The sequence below is a fragment of the Octodon degus genome, unplaced genomic scaffold, assembly GCF_000260255.1.
Source record: "Octodon degus isolate 3935 unplaced genomic scaffold, OctDeg1.0 scaffold00020, whole genome shotgun sequence".
Classification (NCBI taxonomy): domain Eukaryota; kingdom Metazoa; phylum Chordata; class Mammalia; order Rodentia; family Octodontidae; genus Octodon; species Octodon degus.
In genome coordinates, this window is record NW_004524596.1 from 21,302,522 (window position 1) to 21,308,446 (window position 5,925).

Below are 5,925 nucleotides of genomic sequence, written 5' to 3' on the forward strand. Positions count from 1 at the left end.
GTACATGGAGCAGGAATGAGGAAGAGGACAAAAGAAAGAAGGGAAAAAGATATATCTATGTATATATGTAGATAATTTGGATAACTTTATTGCTAATTTCTGCTGGTCTTTTCAAAGGAGCAATTAATGCTCAAATTTTTTCTTATTAATATTTTATTTCTTTTAAATTTCTTATATAACTGTTTTGGTATTTTTGTTTTGTTTTGTTTTGAACCAATTTTGAATGGTATATCTAGTAACCTAAACAACTAATTTGAAGATAACGTCATGCAGTATAGCAACTATTGTTGATTTCCTATTACTCTGTTTAGTGAAATTTTGTATTGTGTCTGTTACTGGTTTTTTATTGCTATTTTGTATTCTTTTAAAAATATATTTAACAAAATGTAACTTTACTCTTCTGGGTACAGTGTCTAAAGGCTTTCACAATGGTCCAGCATCTGACATACCGTCGTAGGCTTTCCTACAACCCTGCCTCTAACAGAACTAGGCTGTTCAGAACCCCAAGGAATAGAATTGTTTACCTCTATACCAAGAAGTTTGGGAAGGCCCCCAAATCTGTCTGTGGTATGTGCCCAGGCAGAATTCGAGGGGGTTGAGCTGTGCAGCCTCAAGTTCTTATGAGATTGTCTAAGACAAAGAAGCACGTCAGCAGGGACTCCATGTGTGCTAAGTATGTCCGCGACAGGATCAAGCGGGCTTTCCTTATTGAAGAGCAGAAAATTGTGGTGAAAGGGTTGAAGGCACAAGCACAGAGTCAGAAAGCTAAATAAACATGAAGCTGTTAAAGTAATAAAAGATGGAAAGGCTCAAAAAATGTAACTTTAAAATAAAAAAGTAAAGCTTCTTAAATATTTTTGTTTATCTTCTTTATCTTTTCTTATTCTTTTTATGTGTGTGTGGTGTGTTTGTGTGGGTGTGACTGTACTGGAGGAAATAGATGGTATCTTTCTTAGGTCATCAGAGAATATGAAACCTGATATTTATCAAACCTATTATGCTTCTCTGTAAGTTTAGCATATTCTTTGATATTGGGATAGATACACTATGATGATTCTGGAAACCTAATTTTGAATATACCATACAGTTGGCTCAGAGGACAGTGTCTGTCAACCTTTTACTAAAACAACACTCCATTGAGGAGCACACTGGGTCCAATCACCAAGCACCAGTGGCTAAATTAGTCAAGTCATTCAAATAGCAGAGGTCAATAGCATCCACACGGGTTTATTATAAATAGCTAGATCTTACATTCTTCTGGAATCCAGATCTTGTACCAATTTACTCCAGGCTCACAATGAATTTTTGATTTTTTTTCCTAATGAGAAAAATCAGAAAGTTTTTTTCTCTGGTATGTTAGGCTTGGTAGGATCAGCAAAAACTTTTCTCTAAAAGACAAAATAGACATATTCCTCTCTTGGACCATGTGGTCTTTGTTATAACTGTTCATTTTATCTTCACTCAAGAAAAACTGTAGACAATAGGCATACATGTAGGCATTGCTATCAGGCCATAGGTGGGCCATACACGTATTTTAAAGTGAGGGCTTTAAGCAGCTCACATAAGAAAGAAAGAATGTATATCGTTATTAACTTGATCATCTGTATAATCTTTTCAATAAACACCAACCCTTAAAATTTTTTTCACCCCAAATTCCTCCAAGGTTGATAAAAGTACTAGTATTTTCATAAACTATGTAGGTTTATAAACAGATGTGGTTAACTGAAATCAAAGTGAGAGAAATGGTGTATTTCAATGTTTTCCTTGTTTTTATTTTATCTTTCGAAGTTTGAGCAACTTTATGGGATAAGGAAGTGAGTGGTCCTCAGCATTACATGTGAAAGAATTGCCTGGAGGTCTTGCCTAACTACAGTTTTCAGGACCTCACTACAGGAGATTTTGTGTCTTTGTTGCGTTGTTTTGTTTTTTGATAGTTATTTGGTCTGTCTGACGAGCTGCCTGAAAATTTGCATTTCCAGAGTTTCCTGTGTTACTGTTTCCTGTACTACTGTTTTCCTAAACACAAATTTACTTAAGTCTGCAGGCTAGAATTGTAGGCAGAGAAATAACTAAAAATTTTCTCCCTTGTGAAATTTCAGAATTCAAATGGCTTTGAAATAAGTGGCTAGAATAGATGCAACTGTTCTCAGTACTTTTGTAAAAAAAAATCTATTTTCCAAATACTACTTGTAACTTGATTATTTTTGAAAGTAGGTGAAAACTCCTTTTGGAATGGTTTTATAAATTTGAGGAAATTCAATCAGTGAGCAATCACTTATGACTGCAAAAGACTTGAAAACCTTATCTTTCTTCTTCTATCTTTTATGGCTAAAGAAAAGTGAAAGAGCTTACTTTCTAAATTTCTTCCACGGGATGATTGTAATGGGGATGATAGCAAAGAGGTTACTTTTTAAAAGAAATAAATGGACATATTCTTGTTTACTTGGACTCTGTCTAATAAGTGATATTACCTGTAATAGTATTTTGTTTCTCTTACAGTATGCTCCAATTTAGACATAAGGGGATGAATGTATTGTATTAGAGTTTTAGAGTGACATTGTTTTTCCTCTGTTGCTGACCTAACTAGGAAGACCTACTGTGATTCCAAGCTAGAATTACAGATTTTTTTAAAAACATGTGGCTTGCAATACCTGTGGGTTTTTGGATAGAACAGCTGATGGAAGGTTGCATAAGATTAGATTGTGCAATTCCATAATTATTCTTAGGAAACAGCTCTAGCTATTATTTTTTGGTTAAAAACATCATATGGCTTTTAGGAGGATTCAGACTCAACTATTTTCAATGTTATTTTGAAAACTGCATTTTTAGAGTAAGACTTGGGGTATTTTTTGGGCAAATTAATATGTGTTGCATAGAAATTAAAAGAAGGGAAATAAATGTTCCACTGTTCCCTTTCCTTGTAATCACTTGTTCACAGCCTTGAATAATTAGGCTTTTCAATATGCTTCTTTGAAGTTCAGGGTTCATTCTTGAAAACTTTTTTCCTGTTTACTTCAGGTAGTACTCAGAGCCAAGTAGAACAGTGCTGGGTGTTCTCTGTAAGATGTTTCTGCTTTTGGGACCAGTCATCTTCTTACCTCTTTTATTTTGTTTAGGAATTCTACTTATGAGTAAAATTATGAGAAAAGGATCAGAAACTCCTGGAATTTGTTTCCAGAGGATTTAGATGCTTTTCAATAGCATGCAGACATACACACAAACACTTGATGGTGCATACATGCATACATATGAACACAAACACATACACAGACACACAAACGTAACAAACACTCATACTGATAAGAAAAGACAGTAAGAAGACACTGTGTGCAAACTATTTATTTATGATTGCCTTTTTTACACTGTGGATTTTTTTATATATTTTTTTTGAGAAAGAAGTAGCAATGAGACAGTTTCAAAACAGGTTAGTAGGACAGTTACAATAATTAATACATTGCATATTGTTGTCTTTCTAGTAGTTATTCATAGTAAAAGATGCAGATGTGATAGCTTGTCTAAACACTATTAGTTCAAAACTTTCTTCTCATTGAACTAAGAGAAAGTTGCTATATATCTATGTTAACTATTTTGTATGTATATAGTTCACTACCAAATGAACCTTCATTTATATCGCCCTTTTTGTTTACTTTTGTCAGATACAGTTATTCCATTGCCATTTATATATTGTAGGTGCATGATTCATCACAACCTTCATCATTTTCAATAATATCAGCAGGTTTCAGGTGTTCTTTCACTACCTCTTGCAGGGAAATGGAGAGTCTTTTTCTTGCTAACTTTATTGTTTCTCCTTTTTGCAATCTGGAACTATTGTAGATAGAAATTTGAAAGTGCCCTCTTTGTTGGGAGAGCATTACAGTGACTTGATCTGAACATATTGGTGACTTTTGGATAGATGTAATGTTCAGAGGTGTGCTTCTTATTTAATTCTTTGTCCAGACTTTATCCAGATGACTTGTTCTGCTCATAATAAACCTGTTAATAGGTGAAAATATGAAGCCTGCAGTAAAAATATGTTTTTGTAAAAAATGCAAAGCAACTTACTTCTTTGCTTTATAGAATGGGTATTCTACAGCAAGGTCAGTTTAGATGATATCACTAATGGCCCTCTCATGAGACAACATCCAATTGTGAAATAACATCCACTCTGAAAAATATTTTACATCTCACTTCTGCAATCTTGATCAAATACCCATTGTTTAGCAATTCTACCAAACTGGTGTAATTATTACCTTTCTTCACATACTTTGAAAATCTGTACAAATTCCTCTTTTATCTTAATTTTTTAACTTAGCATTGTCTTCTATGCAAAATTTGCTTTTTCCTTTCTATTCACACCTGCATTTCAACATTTGCTGCTATCACTCAAAGTTGAAGAGATTACTGGCTTCTTCATTCCTCTGGCAAGAAATTGTCTACTGTGCCCACATCCCTGGCTACACATGGTCCCAAGGATAAGTTAGAGAGCACTAGACATGGCAGAGGATTCCATTCTGGGCATCTAGTCATTTTGATGACTGACTTCATAGACTTATTGGCTATAAAGCTGTGGGGACATAGTTGGATACACAACAAATCTGAGAAAACTGTTTATGAAAGGACTAGGAACTGTTTACAGGAATAACATCAACAAACTGTTATAGTAGGGCTATTGCTTATTATTTTGCAGAAACATCAGCTTGAGCAACTACTTACATGAGAAAATGCCTTCATGGGAAATAAGGAATTTAGATGACAAATGCCAGCATTGGTATAGAGTGCAGAAGTATGAAACGCTCACTGGAGAGGATAAGAATTGTTTCATATCACCTATATTACTCTTCATCAAGCCAAGAAGCACACCATAGAGAGAGAGATCTCCATGTGGAAGGAGTCCAAGGAGGCCCTCCCTTTGCTAAGAACTCAGCAGCACATTTACCACAGAGTGGGCAGTCACAGGTTTCAGGCTTTCCTCGGTGCTGTGACAGCCCCTAAGGTCTCCAACACTATCCTCCTGCAGGTCCAACCTAAATGTACAGACATTCCACAACAGCACATTTAAATATGCAAGGCAAATATTAGCAGAGCTGAAGGGAGGAATATCAGTGCAATAGTAGGAGAGGATTTAAGCTCTGCACCTGGACAGTGGATAGATCATCTAGACAAAACACACATGCACACACAGAGACGTACAAACATACACATACACCAGGGAACAGTGAACTCCAACAATTCCCAGACCAAACAGCCATCACAAATCATTACAGAACATTCCATCCAGTAGTAACAGAATGTATATTCTTTTCAAGTATACAAGGAATATCCTCTGGGATAAATTGCATTTAGGCCACAGACCTAATCTAAACACATTTAAGATGGCTGAAATTTTACTGATTATATATTTTGACCAGAGTGATATGAAATTAAAAACCACTATAAGAAAGAAAAAGTTTAAAATCCCCCAAAATGTAGAACTTCATTAACACATTTCTGAACAAGTGGATTAAAGAAATAATCAAATGAGAAAAATCCCGAGAGAAACAAAAAATGGAAAACAATGCACAAAAATATATGGGATACAACATAAAAACAGTTCTGAGAGGTGTGTTTCATAATATTTGTATTGAGAAAAAATGAAAATAAGATCTCAGACACTCAGCACATCAAATACCTAGAAAGAGAACAACAACCTAAGTGCGATGTTAACAGACAGAAGGAAATAGCACCCTCAGTTTGAATAAGTGAAATAGAACTAGAAAAGAAATTTTTAAAAAGTAATACTAAGTCCATTGTAAAGACATAGTTAACCAAACTTTCGCTGTGCTAAGAGAAAAAGAATGAAGACCCAAACACATGAAAAACCGAGAAATCAAAGCAAACAATACAACAGCACCTGAGACTAATGTGAATAACTACACAATTAAAAAT

General features: G+C 34.8%; 1 pseudogene; it reads left to right on the top strand.

Moving 5' to 3' along the window:
* Positions 1–428: 428 nt before the first annotated feature.
* LOC101566241 lies at positions 429–773 on the top strand (annotated as a pseudogene).
* The last annotated feature ends 5,152 nt before the right edge of the window (positions 774–5,925 follow it).